The following is a 16,972-nucleotide window of genomic DNA, read 5'->3' on the forward strand; positions in this document are numbered from 1 at the left end:
TGAGGTTGACATTTCAGTCAGGCGCCGCTGTTTTGACTGTTTCTGACACAGGGTCTTGGACTATTAGGCTGAAAAACGAGTTACTCTGATTTAGTCAATTTGGGAGTAAAACATCAAACACTAAATCTGAGTTTGGAGATTAAAACAGCTGCTATGAGCTCCAGTTCAATAAACTACAAATCAAAAGAAATGTCTGTAATGTTTAGACAGCGCTGGGTATATTCACACTCCCTCAGCTTCTCACCATGAGAGGCCTACACACTGACACAGCCAATATTAAACTACACAAAACAACACACCGCATAACACCTATACAGCGTGATGTGTGGTGATACAGAGAAGCTGCTGGGATGCAGTGACAGGCTACAGAACACTGCATGGCTGCATGCAGTAATGACCCACACATGCAGAGGGAGGGCCACCCTGTGGCCGACACACAAGGGCTACATGAAAAAAAAAAAAGACACAGTCCTGAGCAGCATCCAGAGCCCAGACTAGATCACTGCAGAGGGGGAGACGAAAGGGAGGCCACAGGGAGAAGAAAGGGGGGAGGGGACAGACATTTAAGAAGGACAAAGGGGACAAAATTGCTTTTTTTCCCCTCAGTAAAGCCACCCACTGTATGCCAACCCAGTTCTGCCAGCAGCACACATTGCTGTACAGAGTGCAGTGATGTGGCCTTTGGAAGTTCCCTCACTGTCCTGCATTTTAGTCACTCTGTCAGCAGCCTTTATTTAGAAAGGCAAACGTGTGGGCTCAATAATACATAAAGACAGCCGCTCTTATCTCCTGTCCCTCTCAGGAGCACACAGGCTGCTGAAATTGTGGAAGTGGGGAGAACAGAAGAGGGAAAAGCCTAAGAGGAGCAGATATATAGAAACGGGAACAAGAGGCCTCCTTCTATTTTTACTGAGGCTAAACTTGTCAGAAAATCTGCAAGGAAAGTTTAAATTTAACATCTGCTCTTAACATGCCGGATTCAAGCACTCTTCACGTTAAATATTCAGTTTTTTACACACAAAAAGTTGATGTTGTATTAGCACAAATACACATTAAAATAAGATGATCAGACAAAAGAAAATAGTCAACCACAGATAATGTATTTCCAGCTTCTGACTTCTGTACTGCACATCTCTCACTTGTCACAAAACATCAAATCAAGAAGATAATCTGCAGATAGAACATATCCAGAAACCTCAGAAAAATCAACATGCAATAGCAGGTTTAAAAGTGATGTTTAAAACTAACAAATACTAGGAATCTCCTCTCATACAGTCACCTATTTCACACCCTTTAAGCCTCAACAAGCACCCAGATTTCTTTCTGCTGGTGTGCACCCCTATCCCCACAGGAGCACAGATGTTTTGTGTGCTGGCAACCTCCCGCTAAATTAACTGGTCAGGCTCTTAGCTGCTGGCTCGACGATATGTAATCTTTTCATGACCCACCAACTGAAGATTATTCACCGCTGACTGCCAACTACAACTCGGATGCCTGCGGCTGCAACATATTCACCTTCTCAAGATTCAAGGCCAGATACTTCAATCACAAGCACCGACAAAAGCAAAAATGAAGAATATACCTATTTTCATACAGGAGGTAAACGTGTAAAACTTGTTCTCAAACCACAAAAAATACAATAGCTGAGTGAGATCAGACTGTAAATTGAGATATCAAAAATTACAAGTATGAATAAACACACACAGCTAATATCACTGTAATTGGTAATGCACAACAAGAACCCATTTATAGTCCAAATAAATACTGCTATTTCTGCAGTTTTAAACTAAAGTGAGGTATGGATAGATTGTAATAGAAATCATTAAAGCCTTGGAGAAACCCATTTCTATAAAGTACAAAAGCTGCACAACTCAAGGCAACCATTTTAATGTTAAACCTTGTCTGAATTTCACCTATAAGATTCAAGATTTAAGATTCTAGAAAACTTTATTGCCAAGTGAGCTCGCACACAAGGAATTTGACGTGGTGAATGGAACACTGATACTTAACAAGACAATAAGGACAATAAATATAGAAACCTAAACACAAATCCAAAAGTTCTAAATAAAAATACTATCTGTGCAAAGAAAGGTAAATAAGATAACTTAGCCCAAGCCAGAGTGCACATTTAGTAGATGAATATAATAATAAAATATGTTATGGGATAAATTACAATATTGCACATGGTTATGAGGTATTGCACAGCAGTTTAAAAAGACAAAACGTTCAAATGTTGTCTGTCTCTATATCTGTGGTGTTGCTAATTGGATGAACTTCAATGCGAAATGGATACAAAGGGGAGAGATGGAAGCTGCTGCCTTGCTTAATTAGTTCATCAGTGACACCTGTGCTGCTGCGCGTCAGTGCGCAACATGACTCAGTACGACCAACACTCGGTTTCAACCAAGTCTGAACTATTGCGCAAATTTCCCACACAAAACGGCCTGCACAATGCAAAAAGTGGAGACTCATCGCATTAATTATTTTGTTTTAAGTCATTGCATACTGCAGCTCGATGCATTAGTGAGTGGCACCACCAAGCGGCGTTATCATCCAAGCTAGTCGACGAGATCAAGCTTTGAGCACCAGACGCTGCAGGAATCAGCGGTTTCTGCGACTCCTTTCTGGCGCGATAGTTAGCACTGAGTTTCGTTTCGCTCCTGCAGTAACTTAATTTCTCTGGCTCAAGGTTTACATCAAAAAGGGCGTCGTTGCATAAAGTTAAAACACCAGTTTCGTCCTATGAAGTTCTGCACGCAACATGTGCGACTCGGCGGCTTGCTGCTACTGCAGCTTTCCTCCAGCCATGCTAGCATGTTTAAAATAACATTATCGTTTAATGTACATTTTGCACAGTGTATTCTGACAACTTGTGCGACGCTATGTCTCTCTGGTGTCTTACCTTGAGATGTTGTATAGGCGTCGCGGGTATTTATTGATGTAAAGTCTGCAGACATCAAACTTTTCGTTGCAGTCTTTGCGCAGTAGAAAAGGGGCGGAGGCGGGAACGTGGCCACCCTAAGTAAACTAATCAGACCCTTAGCCAATCAGCAAAGACCCCGTCTCTACCCCGGAAATACACTATTAACTAATTGATTTGCTGCAGGTGTACTTTGAGCTAAATGCTACCTAGCATGGGGAGGGTGTTTCAGCTCATTCTACAGCAAAACAAAATGCACATCAAGGAAACTGCTGATGCAGTGGCCCCTTACTGCGTCACGCTGCCACATCAGCTTGGTCCTGAGGGTGTTCAGAAGAACAGAGCTAAAATAGGTAGTTACATTTAAATCAAGTTTAAAGAATAAAAAGATTCACATCTAGGTTTAATTCAGCTGACCATGCTGTTACTTTTTGCTCGTACAGACCAGTCATGCTAATTACATTAAAATAATCATATTTTAGACAAATCCTAATAAAATGGGAATGCTGATGAATTAATTTTAGGATAAAAAGGTCAGAATATTAACAAGAGCTGTGCTTTTGGGGTTTGCTTGTATCCACCTCACAGTTAATATCGACATGGAACTTGGGAAAAATGCATACAAATATGAGAATCATAAAACAACTTAGAACATATGAACCAGAAACTCAGAGTAGCGCAACACACAAGCTACACTTAACCTATATAGCAAACTCCTCTTACAGTTACACTGAATCCTCAGCCCTAGAGGCTATTTTACATTTAAATCGCAGGAGCCAACCTTCCATTACTCCAACAGTTTGTTTAAATCACATTTTAATTTGCACATGCTTTGAAGGAAATACTCTAAATGAAATGCTTTGAATCAGATAAAATAAAAGGCATAAATAGATCTATTTACTATAGTATAGGCTACATGTCAAATAAACCTGTAAAACACTGAGGGTTAATCCTAATGTCTCCCAAAGCCAATCATATCGTTGTTTCCTTATAGGATGCTGTGGAGTAGCCCACTACTATGCGGATCCCACGTTTCAGCACTCTACCAAGGCCCATATTTCTCAAGACTGGAGCAATAAATGCGCCCGACCACGTCTGCAGCCTCGGATGGTTAAGATTTGAGCACATGTGCGGAGATCGCCCTCTCATCCTATCTTGCAAGATATGCCAAGGCAGCGCAGTTTCAGAGTAGAAAAATCACCAGGCGTCAGTGGAAACATGAATGCATCAGATCACGGTGACTTTCCAGTCGCGTTAACATGCAATAAGAGCTGCCTGAGACTACAGTGGATGCATGATCTGAATCCACACAGTGTCCTCAAAGAACTGACAAAGGAGAAAATATCGATCTAAAATGGTTCAGGTGAATGAGCAAATGTGGAAAAATAGCTTACCGTTTCTATAAATGAAAGTTATGGACGTCCTTTAGGGCAAACAATCTCTGAATGACAACACCTGGCCAATAGCTCGTAAAAGGATGAATTCCGCTCTCTTTAGTTCAAACTTGGAAACATAAAAAGCCAACACAAACAAGATAAAATGAGGAAATGAAATATTTATTAAATCAAAACACAGAAATGAGTTCCTTTCAGCAAATGCATAAAAGAAAAGGAAAAAGGAACAGAAGAAATAAAAGGAATCAAATAATTAAAAAAGCCGGCTTCTGCCTGTCTCGCTCTTTACAGGTGCGCCACACAAATACGCGACATCACTGAGTGGAAACCAAAGCGAGGAGGAGGTTGTCTTTAAAAGGAAGATAGTCCTGCCGGCGAATATATAGGGCCGTATCACAGCATGCCTATACCTCTCCGCTCCCTCTGTTTCATCCATTCAACCTACACACGAACACGCATTGCACGCGGAAGTATACCCGGAGTAGCTCCATCCACCGCTTATGCACACACGAGCTCTTCACTGCCATTGGCTCGAGCGCAGTCCCCGCATGGGGCTTGAGCGTCTCTACAAATCACAGGACGCCATTCGTCGTCGGCCCAGTCACTCAAAGCGATCAAGCTTTTCTTTTTCCTAAATATGGCATTTGAAGTCAAACATCGCCTCGCCGAGACACACCGTGTCTTGAGAGTAGTCGCTCCCACAAATGTGTTTTACGCGTTCCCTCCATCCGAGAGACAGAGAATCAGGACCAAACTCGAGTCATTTGAACGTGATTTTTGCAGGTTTTCAACAAGAGATTGTGCTCTACTCCTGCAATCACGTGAAACAATACAACAACTCCAGAAACCTCCTATCCATCATGCCCCCTCACTGTCTGCGCCATTTCAGATTCCACACATAATCATTTCTCAGCCAAATATCTGAACATCAGTGCCTCGTTTTGCTGCACACCCTGTTTGTGCTGGTTTCAGCACCACGGACAGCTCCAATACAGTATCCGTGTATCAGCCCACATGTCTGTCTGCCTGTTAGACTTAGTCAGTTACAGTCAATGGTCAGCTCTCAGCGCTCGACCTATGTGCTGCAAAACGATGGTGGGCGTTAGTTTGGGGCTGCCCTGACGGATTTGAAACAATATAAAACGCTGTTCTCGTGGTAATATTTAATCAGCGTGATGCACACTGTACAAAAGGAAGCTCATCACATGCTCTTCTTTTGTCGACTTTCAGAGGGTGGAGCAACAGTTAGGATCGGGTGGAGAGGGAGATCGATGCTCTCGAAGCTGATGCAGTAGCCGTGGACAAGGGCTATAAGAAAACCTGCAACACAACAGGAACTGTGTCCAAGCTATGCTATTGCTTTTTATACGCTATTTAATGTATGTTTAAACTTATGCTGTTTCCATCACTAAACCAGGAAGCATCATGAGTGTGATTAAATGTTTATGTAAAACCAAATCAAACACACTTTACTTACAGGGAATGACAGTTAAAAACCTATATGACAAACATCTGTAAGTAATAATGTAGAAGTTGTATGTGCAAAATCTACATTAACATAAAGTGAACTATAATTGAAGAGTTTTATGAAAAATATGAAGCAAAATATGATAGGAAACATGAGTGGTGTTGTCAACAGATAAAGGCTTGAGGAAATTAGCGAAGCAGGATCCCTGAGAATGTGAAAACTGAAACTGAAAAACTGACCTTTAGCATAAAAAGAGAAAAATCAGAACCTCTAACGGAAAATATGTTCTCTATTCATACTTTAAAGCATTACATGAAGATAAGAGTAATGTAGAAGGTTTTGGAACCATGTTGAACTCTGGTCCAGTCTGCAAACAGAAATCAAAGAGACACACCACTCTTTCTTTGATTACCATATTTTAAATACAGCAATATCAGTTATATGGAAGCCCTAAGTGGACATGCATCCATACATTGCATTTACCCTGTTTTCCTGTGATAACAGATACATTTGAGTTGTTTTCACAAGATGTTGACTTATCATAACTAATGTCATACTAGAGTTGCAAAAACACAAAACTAACAGAAATAGGATATAATTAACTAATTTTATTAGTGTTAGCAATGGTTGCATCTTGCATACCACATCAAACCAGCTTATTGTTTTGTTTTCTAAATCACCAGAATATCTAAATTTTAATAAAAGCACATTTTTTGTTATCTTAGAATAAGAAAAAAAAGTTGACATCTCAATCAAAGAACCACAGATTCCCTTTTATCATAATGATAAAATGTATAGCAGCATGTCCACGTGGGGCTTCCATACATTACTGACAACTAATATTATTAGAGTACAGAATGTGAGACAACATACTATATTCTCAGATGTTAAATCTCTCACTTTATGTTTGCCTCATATTTTCCACTTGGGATATCCATACACAGATTTCTATTTTTAGAAGTGTTTCAATATGAAAATTGAACAAAAATTGTCAGGAAGTTTAAATGCTGCCAAAACATGAACTCAAAGTAATGTGAAACCTTTTTTGTACTTGTCAAAAACAATGAAGAATGGTCGATGTTCTTTAATTGATTTAAAATTATTTAAACAATAATTTATAAGATATTAAGACTAACGAGTTAAACATGTACAAGAATATGTGTGCTTACTCTTCAAGGGCCTTTGTCAGGGATGCTACATGTAAGTTTCAGTATTTTGTGAATGGGGTAGCAGGCAGTACAAGAAAATTCGATCAGCAGCAGGGGATTTATAGGGCTCTGGAAATGTTTTAATATATATTTTAATAGCCCCAATGTCCTTAAAATCCTAACATTTCTCCCCCATCAGGTGCCCCTGTTTATTCTTACCTAATGCACTTTCATGGGGTTAAATGGTCTAAGAGGTTCCTAGAACAAATCAAAAGTTCCATTAATCTTTAAAGATTCATAGTATTTTATTGTGATGAAATATGTGTAATTAAAAAGTTAAGAACAACTGGATTTATCTTTGACTCAAATGTTCAGGAAATGCTACTCACAGCTAGTAAAATGTCTGGCAGTCGCCATGGGAATGCAGATTGTTCTGTTGGTAAATTCACACTGATGAATGGTATCCTCTTGTACCTGCACTGCATCACTTTCTGTTGGCAAAAAATTATCACAGTAAAGAAATAGCTGAAAAAGTTGACTTTTAACATAATGCATATGATATCTAAGCATATAAAGGGGCCTCTAATGAACATGCATGTCATTAGAGGAGACATTAGTGGAGACATTAGAGCTCCAATCTTGGACATTATGTTGAAAAACAGCTTTCAGAAAATTAGTAAACTTAGTTTGACGCAGTTCCATTTTTCTGGCTCAGACTTCTTCAAATTAGCATGACAATACTCAAACATTTTAAGGTCAGAGAAATCAATCTTCTTAAAGGTATTTCCAGGCTTTTAAATCTTTATGACAGCACATGTTTAAGACTTGCTGCTCTGGTTTTTAGCTTTGGGCGAAGTTATTCATGCCCACAAATATCAATTAGATCATTAGCATTTAGATAGCATATAAGAATTCTTAAAATGAAGGAGAACATGGACCTATTGGCCCTATTTATAATGGTGATTTGTGAAAGTGTGTCTCAAAAGAATGTCAGTAAGACTTACTGGGTTGGTAGATTATATTTAAAAGATCAGACACAAAGAAGGGTCAATGTATCAGGATAAAACAGGCGCCAGAACTTCTGGGTGGTGTTCCTAGGAATAGAATTAGACAGGAGGCAGCAAATTAACAGCTAATAAAAAGGGCTGCAAAGCTAATTTTTCTTGCCATCTGACAAATCAACTCTTTCACTTCAGGTACTGCTGGGCTTCTTCTTAAAAATGTGACTCGCTAATTCTCCTTAAACATTATTATCATAGTGTAGCAGTCCATAGTTTTGGCTCAGGGTTGAGCAAATACAAAAACTCTCAGAACACTGGTGCATTAAATATGAAGCCACTGGGGAGATTTTACCCTCGAAGGCAACATTTATTGGAAAATCTTACCAGGCTTCCTGTAGTTTGGTCCAGCACCATCTTCCTGTCAGGGCCTCACAGCATGCTGCTGGAAGAGCTTCACAGCACCCAGGGAGCAGTAAGGAAACAACCATGTTGAGTCCAAGAAGAAGACAAAGAAGCACAGTGCAGTGTGGGAGAGTAGACATATTTGACTCTGTTAGTTTCAAGTAGAAAAACCATCTGAGTTGAAGACTAGAACAGTATTTAATAAAGTTGTTCAACACAGTCTAACCAACAAAAGCAAATGTTCTTAAAGGCAGAAGCAGCCTTTGTTTTGTTACTTTTATACCACACTGTTTGCTCATATCATTGCACTTCCTGGTCTGGTACTCACCATGAAACCTGTTGGTTTGGCAAACACTTCCTTGACCACACCCATGACCGGAGGGGCGTGTCCTTAAAGGGATAGATCTGAAAAGAAAAGGATCAAACAAAAATATTAGGACATTGCTGGGCAGTTTATATTATAAAAACAGCTAACTTTAATGATTGCATTTGTGAAACAGAAACATTTGATTATAAACAATATCAAGTGGATTCAAATAATACTGACAAGAAGTGATTCTACAGGTAAAGAAAGCTGGAGTCCACTTTATAAACCTAAAACTCTGATCAACATTTAGGGCTGAAATTAAATATTTCCTGGTATATATTTATTTTATAAACAGATGTATTTGAATAAGGAGGGCAATACAGCACTGAGTGTAAATAATTAATGCATCCAACTGCATATAATAATGTATATGTCAACAAAATAAGCAAAAATAATTCATTTTAAAACTAAAAGATAATAACTTTCAATCCATTTATAGTAAGTGGCCCCTTGAGGCCTACTTTTAGTGCCTTTCTGCTCCACTAGGGGTCCACAGTCCACACTTTAGGGTCCCTTTTTTATATTTAGAAATTAATATTGGGATTTCAGGAGTGCTAATTCAAGAGATTTTGGGAGGAACTTTTGGTAAGATATCAAGAACCTAATGTCTGCCTTCTCATCCTTATACTATCATTCTGCAGAGTGCTCCAAGACAAAGGGCTAAAAGGTGTCCAACAGCCTCATCAGGGGACTCTTTACTGTAAAGCAATATTACCCCTAATGGAGAGAAAGAGCTGCAGATCAAATACCCATCTATATTTCAGGGCCACAAATATGAACCAACATGTAATATGTACGCCCCCTCAGAGGGGTTGTGGGTCAATGCTGGGGGTCATTAACCTAATCCATCTCAGTAATGTGGAGCGCCAAGGTCTCATTTGGACAGTATGGATTAGGAGCTTCTTCAGGCATTAACTCCTCACAGAATGGGGGCGCTGTTTTCTCAGAAAGTATTCCATTTACAGTGTGTGGTTATTATAGGTTGAAGCTTATCTGGCTCACTAGGGTTGACACAATTGTTGAAAACTAATATCTGAGAAGAGTGACAACTAACTTCACAATGCAAAAAAGGGGCATTTGCTGAAATTGTATCACAATTTGAACAACTGCAGTTCCTCCTGTGGCCACTTGAGGCTGGCTCAAAAAGTGAGTCAGTCCACATATGGCTCCATTTCTACAGCTGAGTTGAACATGTATACAGCCTGGTACAAATTGGTAGCTCAATTCTTCATTCAAAACAGCTGTTCAGGGATTAATTTTTTCAGGCTCAGAGTCATGCCTACACTTGCATTAACTGGGGAGTGGCTGATTTAAGCAAAGTGTTACTGATTGTCTGGTGACAAGGCCCCAACTCCATCTCTTTGCCAGTCTCAAGATTGATCAAGGTTAGGTTGAGTCAGCACTCCTTATATGGCAATCACCATTGCTGTGTGAGTCATTCATAATAAGGCACAATTAAGGGCGTGGCCTATTTGGATGACATGTGGGTGCAATTTAGCTGTCTGAGGTCCCCCTCAACTCCAGCTTTCAGCTGGTTTCTAGATTTACTCATAGTTTGTTGGAGTCAGCATGTTCAATAATGGTGACCACCATCCTCTGCCTCAGAGTGATGCATTATTTGGCAGAACTAATGCCGTGGCTGATTTGACTTACAAGTCATTCATGTAGTTGTGTTGTATTTGACTTGTGTCAAGGCTATGACCCTAACTCAGCCTCTTTGCTGGATTTTAGATTCACTGAAATTTTGTTGGAGTCAGCATCTCCAAAATGGCAACTGCCTCTGGGACCCCCTTTGGGCTTCATGAAGTGTCTTCAGAAACCAATGGGTTCTGAGTCCATGTTTTATACAGTCTGTGATGATAAGATAGCATTATTGGTCATGCTCTTTATTTTTAGGAGGGGTTCATAAAATGGCTTGTACTGGACTGTTTTTAAAATGTGGTAGGTGACTTTTCAGATACTATCATAATATTACTTATTGATCACCTACTGTACACTTGAATTGAGAAGCACCTAATTAATCCAAAGGGCAGCCAACAGAACAGTGAATGAAAACTAATTGAGTCCATGTGTGTGTTACAGTAAGCTACTGTGCTGAAGAATGTATGTTTTTAGCAAAAATGAATACCTTCTCTACATGATTACCAGATTATAAAATAAAAAGTACCACTACACTGACCTGGTGAGAGCCATCAAATATTCCTACCTCCTCCTGTGCCCTATTAGGTTCCTCTCATCTCCCCACTTCTCATTGATAATCTGTATGACTGATCCAGTGGGTCCCACCCTCTGCTATTAAATGTCAAGGGTGAGCAGTCTTGACCCCCACGCCTTCCCCGCACACTTACAAACAACCTGCAGAAGCTGACAGGCCGGCATTTTATCAGACCCGGGCGCTCTTACTCTGCGATAGATCCCGGCAAAGGGACAAAGATGTCAATAGTTGTTCCTTTGAGACATTAACGCTCCCTGCGCCGCAGCCTCTTGTGTGACAATGGTCTCTGTGTTCCATGGAGGTGATTATTAACGCTCCCCGCTGGGACTGGGCAGAAGTATGTTGAGATGAGCTTCCAGAAAGGCAGTAAAAGAGGGTAATAAGCAGCACTGCGGTAGAATGTCTCTCTGAAAAGTGATCTTTATTCTTCCAGCTCAAAGATTTGATGATCAGAAAGAAGTGTGGAGTCAGGGGTCCACTTCAGGGGCCAAAAGAGGCTTTGTTAAAATGTTTCTTGCTATAACCTTTTTTTTGGGTGCAGCACTATGTATAAATAATAAAGGAAAAGGTCAATACAACCCATTTCAAAAACGTACATCTCACTACAGCTGTAGGAAAAAATATGAAGTAACAAATCTTTATTTCGTGATGTTACTGAGGCGGAAAATTGGAGTTCTTCCAGCTAAATGAGGTTCAGATTCTGCAACATAAATTTTGGCAGTATTAAAACACAACTTTCGTGTGCTCACATAAATGAAACATCACAGTGTAAAATTTAAGAAGTGCTTTATAATCAGTGAAACTACAAAAAATTAGCGTTGTCTTTGTCAGACCTTACAATTTATGTCAAAAACACAATCCACATCACAGCAAAAAGGCACATCACTCCACATGTCATCAAAAATACTTCCTAATGTTCTGTGGAGGATCCCTGCATCCCTTACCTGTCACTCAAAACACTCTCTGGGAACCAAAAGACATCCAACAGGGAATAATTTTCAAACTTGTGGGGTTTGATGCTACTTCTAATTCATTCATTCGGAACAATTTCTCTGACAAATCAGGGCTCTCACCAATTACAGGACCAGAGTTTTGACACGTACACGTTTACCCAGTTCTTGTGATTAGCAGTAATGCTAATATGCTAATATTAGTGTTGTAGTACTAGAGACTATTGTTGTAGTCATGACTGGTCTACAGACCACTTCTTTAAGGTCTCGGTCCCAGAATTGAAAGCGTTTTTACTTGGTCTTGTTTGGAAGTCTTTGCGGGTGTCTCATGCATCAGACGTCTGCAAAAACTCAAATCTGACCAAGTGTATTCATCCAATTTCTAGTTAAAATGATCTCATTACACTTATTACGAGCCACATTCCCCTGAAAATCTAGATAAACATCTTATCTAAAGATTTAAAAAGCAAAAGTGAGGTTTGGATTTAATTGTATTGCTTGAAATGAATACAAAATAGTAGAATCTACAATCAAGATAAAAACCTAATTTAGTCTGCACTTTTTTAATATACATTTCAGGCATTTCAGGTCTCTTGTTTCCCATATTTGTATTAATTAATTTCTGAAATAAGATGTTTATCTGGGCCTCACTTTTAATAGTTATAATGTCATATTTTTTGACAAGAAGTTAGACTAACAAACTAGCATTTGAGATTTTTTCTTTGGGGTGCTTTGAAACAAAAGACCAGAAACCTTCTTTGTTGCTGTCACATCTTTGTGGTCTCTTTACTGCAACACTAGCTTGAATGCAACTGCAACAAGTTGCCTTCCAAAAAATTGATATTCAGGGGTTCAGGGACATTTAAAAAAAATGTTTAACCAATGCCTGGTTGTAACACAGTACTCAAACCAGACAGTTGCGTTAGCCTGACTGAAAGCTGTTTGCTAACCACATTAAAGAACACAAGAAGAATGCTAACTGCATTAAATAACGAAAATAAAATAACTGGAACTCTTTTGATATCAAAAGAAGAACTAAACATTAACCAGCTACACCCATATGAGTACATGTTAGATCTGGGAAGGGAGAGAAGAGCAAAGACCATGCATATGCAGTCTACATGACTGTAAAATGTAAACCTGTAGACTGCTGTGTCCTGTTAACATCAACATGATGCTGAAGGCTGATGGTCAATTATGACAGGTGGATCTGAGGTAATTTATTCTCACTCCGATGCTGTTTAATGCTGCTTCCACAAAAACGGACAGTTAATGGGATGAGTGTACCGCTGATCCACATCTGTTGTGAACACGATAAAGTGTTGTGTGAGTCACTGTTGTCTCTACCACTCTTGTCAGAGCTGCTATCAGAGGGCTGAACCCGGCAAAACAGACTAAAATACTAAAATGATAAATATTAGTCAATATTGTTCAGCTATAGTCAGTGTTTTTTTGTACAAGGGAGGTCTTCAAATAGTTTCCAGTGACTGTTGAAAAGCATATAGGCTTGAAGTGCCCATCCCTAATTCATGTACTACATTTTTTGATAAATAACACAAAAATACTTCATTCAAGTGACTTACAACAGCTTTTTGTACTTTTTTTATGTGAAAATTGTTGGTTTGAAACATAAAAAGAACAAACAGAAAGAACATGAAACCTCAACATGATCACTTCATATCTTTTCTCCTCTGATGCTAATGCCTTGCTGTCTTTTTACCTGCTCTAAACCAGAAGGAGAAAAAAAAGCTTTAGGGGGACTGAGATCACTGTTTCTTTGTGTCTATTTCCCAATGGTATTACAGGATGATGCTTGTGCATGATGTCATTGATTGCAGACCATCCAATATGGGTCCTGCTGGGAAGCCAGCGCTCCCACTGTGGCTGTTAGCGCTATGTAATGCAAGACTGGGTGATGTCATTGCAGGTGCACTGGGGACTATATAAAGACAAGAAGGAAACATAATGCAGCAAGAAAAATAATATGGGATAAGTGAGATGGGACAAATGGGTTTCATTGAATATTTATTATTTGTGTTTTGGTTGTTTTACGTGGTGGAAGGCCAATTTGCCTATAAAGGGTAAAGTGGGTTCTTTGCAAGTATATTTAGGGTGTTTGTATATGATATTTGGTCACAGATTATTTAAATGTTTGACACAACCAATGAAATGTCAACCATTAGTTAGTAGACTGACTTTTTGAAAGCCTCTGTTTTTGGGCATTTTTGCCTTTAATGACAGGACAGCTGAAGAGAGACAGGAAATGTGGGGAGTAGAGAGGGGGGAGGACATGCAGCAAATGGTCGACCAACTGGGAGTCGAACCAGCAACCTCTGCGACGAGGACTGTAGCCTCTATACTTGGGGCGCTTAGACTGCTAGGCCACCGGCGCCCCTGATAATTTAATCACTTCTAAATTAGCTGGTAAGCTGATGTGTTTTTATACAAAATGTGATGCTGTCTACGGTGGAGCTGACCAGAATGTGAGACAAAAGAACTAGGAGCATTTGGGACATTGCAGACATGCTGCTTGGTCTGAAGTTTGCAGACGACACCACCGTCATCGGTCTCATCCAGGACGGAGACGAGTCTGCTTACAGACAGGAGGTGGAACAGCTGGCCCTCTGGTGTAGTCAGAACCATCTGGAGCTGAACCCGCTCAAGACGGTAGAGATGACAGTGGACTTCAGGAGAAGCCCCCCCCCACTCCCCCCCCTCACCATCCTGAACAGCACTGTGTCTACTGTGGACTCTTTCAGGTTCCTGGGATCCACTATTTCCCGGGACCTGAGGTGGACCTCCCACATAGACACAATCAGAAAAAAGGCCCAGCAGAGGATGTACTTCCTGCGTCAGCTCAGGAAGTTCAACCTGCCTCAGGGGCTGCTGATCATGTTCTACACCTCCATCATCCAGTCTGTTCTGTGTACCTCCATCACTGTCTGGTTTGGCTCTGCAACCAAACTAGACAAACACAGACTGCAGCGGACTATAAGGACTGCAGAGAAAATCATCGGTGTCGACCTGCCCCCATCCAGGACTTGTACCGGTCCCGGGCCAGGAAACGGGCAGGTAGCATTACCGCTGACCCCTCACACCCTGGACACAAATTCTTCAAACTCCTCCCCTCCGGCAGGCGCTACAGATCACTGTGCGCCAAAACAACCCGCCATAAGAACAGTTTCTTCCCCCAGGCTGTCACTCTGATGAACACTAAACCATAACAGTGTCATACCTGTCAGATAAATACTCTCTGTAAATATACATGTAGATATACAATGCAACAATTCTCAAGCAGAATTCCATATTTCTATTTTTTGTATTATTTAACTTCTATTTTATTTTTATAATGTAAAACTACCTCTGCAACTCACCACTGCACTTTATCATATTATTTTAGCCTGTACATATTAGTCAAGCTATTTGTTGTTTCTTTGTATTTATAGCTAAGGTTATTGTTATTATATTTTCATTTTATTTTTTATTGTAGTTCTTATTCTTATTCCTATTCTTATGCCTTGTACAAAGAGAGCACAGTTTACCAAAGTCAAATTCCTTGTGTGTTCAAGCATACTTGGCGAATAAAGCTGATTCTGATTCTGATTCTGATTCTGAAGTAGAGGAGAGAGTAGTGGGTAAACAACAAACACAGGGTAGCATGGACCTCTTGGATGGTGTATTAGAACAATAAATCCCACAAAAACTATATTAAACATACAATGTGTCTGGTTATGATATGGAAAAATCCCGAAAAGAAACAAACAACAAAATGAAGGCAGATATATCAAAATTATTGTCTGAATTGGCCTGAGTGAAACCTAGCAGTTAGCTAGCTGCACCTGGTTGCTGTTCACGGTTGCCACTCCCACAATGATGTATAAACTGAATCTCCAGTATAAGTTAAACCAGTGAGTTAAATAGTTTTTATGAATAGAGAAATACAAAGGTAATTTCTGTACCAGACTGTAAACACATTCAATTATGCTGATCAATTAGGATTTCTTAAATGGGCCACAATAGGAATCGACTCATTTAAGGATCTATTTTTATTATTATTATTATTATTGTTATTATTAATTTCCTAAAAAGAGAGACCCTTACAACATGATATTAATAAAAAAGATGATTAAGGGAAATGGTTCCATAGCCAGACAAATAGTTTTCAAAAGAGGGTTCCAATACAGTTTTTTTCCTTTTTCCCTACATGTAATGAAATCAGTTGCCATATATTTCAGTTCAAAGTCTATAGCTCAACGTCATATCCACATATTTGGCATTCCATTATTTAATAGTCAACATTTACAATGTATTCACAAAGCAGGGCTTACACAAAAAGAGATAATGGTGAATGGGTTGCTTTGCAAATTCAAATTCTGACAGGGTGAGCAAGACACTGAGGCAAATTTGCTATAACTCATATTAAACTGAACATTTCCTTTAAAGGTAATGTCATCTACAAAAAAAGTCCTCTCTGCAACGTTTTGAATTGAATTCCAAATACAAAAAAAAAATACAAAGACATTCAGAATATTTACTTTATGTTAAAAAAACTTGATTGACTGATTAGTTTGATTAAAACTGGACTTTTAATAACATGTTCGTCTGAAAGGTACAGAGCTGTTGAGTTTTCCGTCACAGTTTGTCATACAACCAGTTAGTCTGTAGCTAACTTGTTTGTCGATCATTTTGGTATGTGATGTTATAGGTCAAGTGAAGAAGGTCCATTAGTAACCAACTGAAAGGGGGCACATTGCCACCTACTGTAGCTGAGACTGACATACTTGTGTCAATAAATCCAATCTTGCTTCTATACTGGAACAAATACAGCAGTCCAATTAAATCACCTAATTGAGCTATAACTGTAGCTCGACTTAACTGTTGTGTAAATGTACTGAGTGAGTAAAAATGAACAGAAAGAGAGCAGCACTGGAGAGACTTGCTTTTTTCTAATGCAAAAGTCATAACAAATATATGCATTCAGTGAAATGAATTACTCAGATAGGGAAAAAATAGAAAGTTTGAATAAATATACTTCTTCTGCTACAATACTAAGTCATTGACAGTCACTTTGTCTACTGAACAAAAAATAAACTTTTATTGAAAAGCT

The 16,972-nt window shown here is 39.3% G+C and overlaps 1 protein-coding gene across 6 annotated transcripts in view; it reads right to left on the minus strand.

The window, feature by feature from the left end:
• The window catches only part of elavl2 (ELAV like neuron-specific RNA binding protein 2), a 40,234-nt gene extending 31,761 nt beyond the window's left edge, over nucleotides 1-8,473 (minus strand). For 2 of the 6 annotated variants that reach the window (XM_034677057.1, XM_034677058.1), the window contains exon 1: nucleotides 2,903-3,034. The gene's annotated coding sequence lies outside the window, so the exon portion shown is untranslated. Of the gene's footprint in view, nucleotides 1-2,902; nucleotides 4,244-7,319; nucleotides 7,422-7,934; nucleotides 8,025-8,315 lie in introns of those variants that run through there. The other 4 variants (XM_034677061.1, XM_034677060.1, XM_034677056.1 and 1 more) reach the window with 3 other exon arrangements.
• Nucleotides 8,474-16,972: the final 8,499 nt, after the last annotated feature.

Source organism: Notolabrus celidotus, chromosome 23 (genome assembly GCF_009762535.1).
Source record: "Notolabrus celidotus isolate fNotCel1 chromosome 23, fNotCel1.pri, whole genome shotgun sequence".
Lineage (NCBI taxonomy): Eukaryota > Metazoa > Chordata > Actinopteri > Labriformes > Labridae > Notolabrus > Notolabrus celidotus.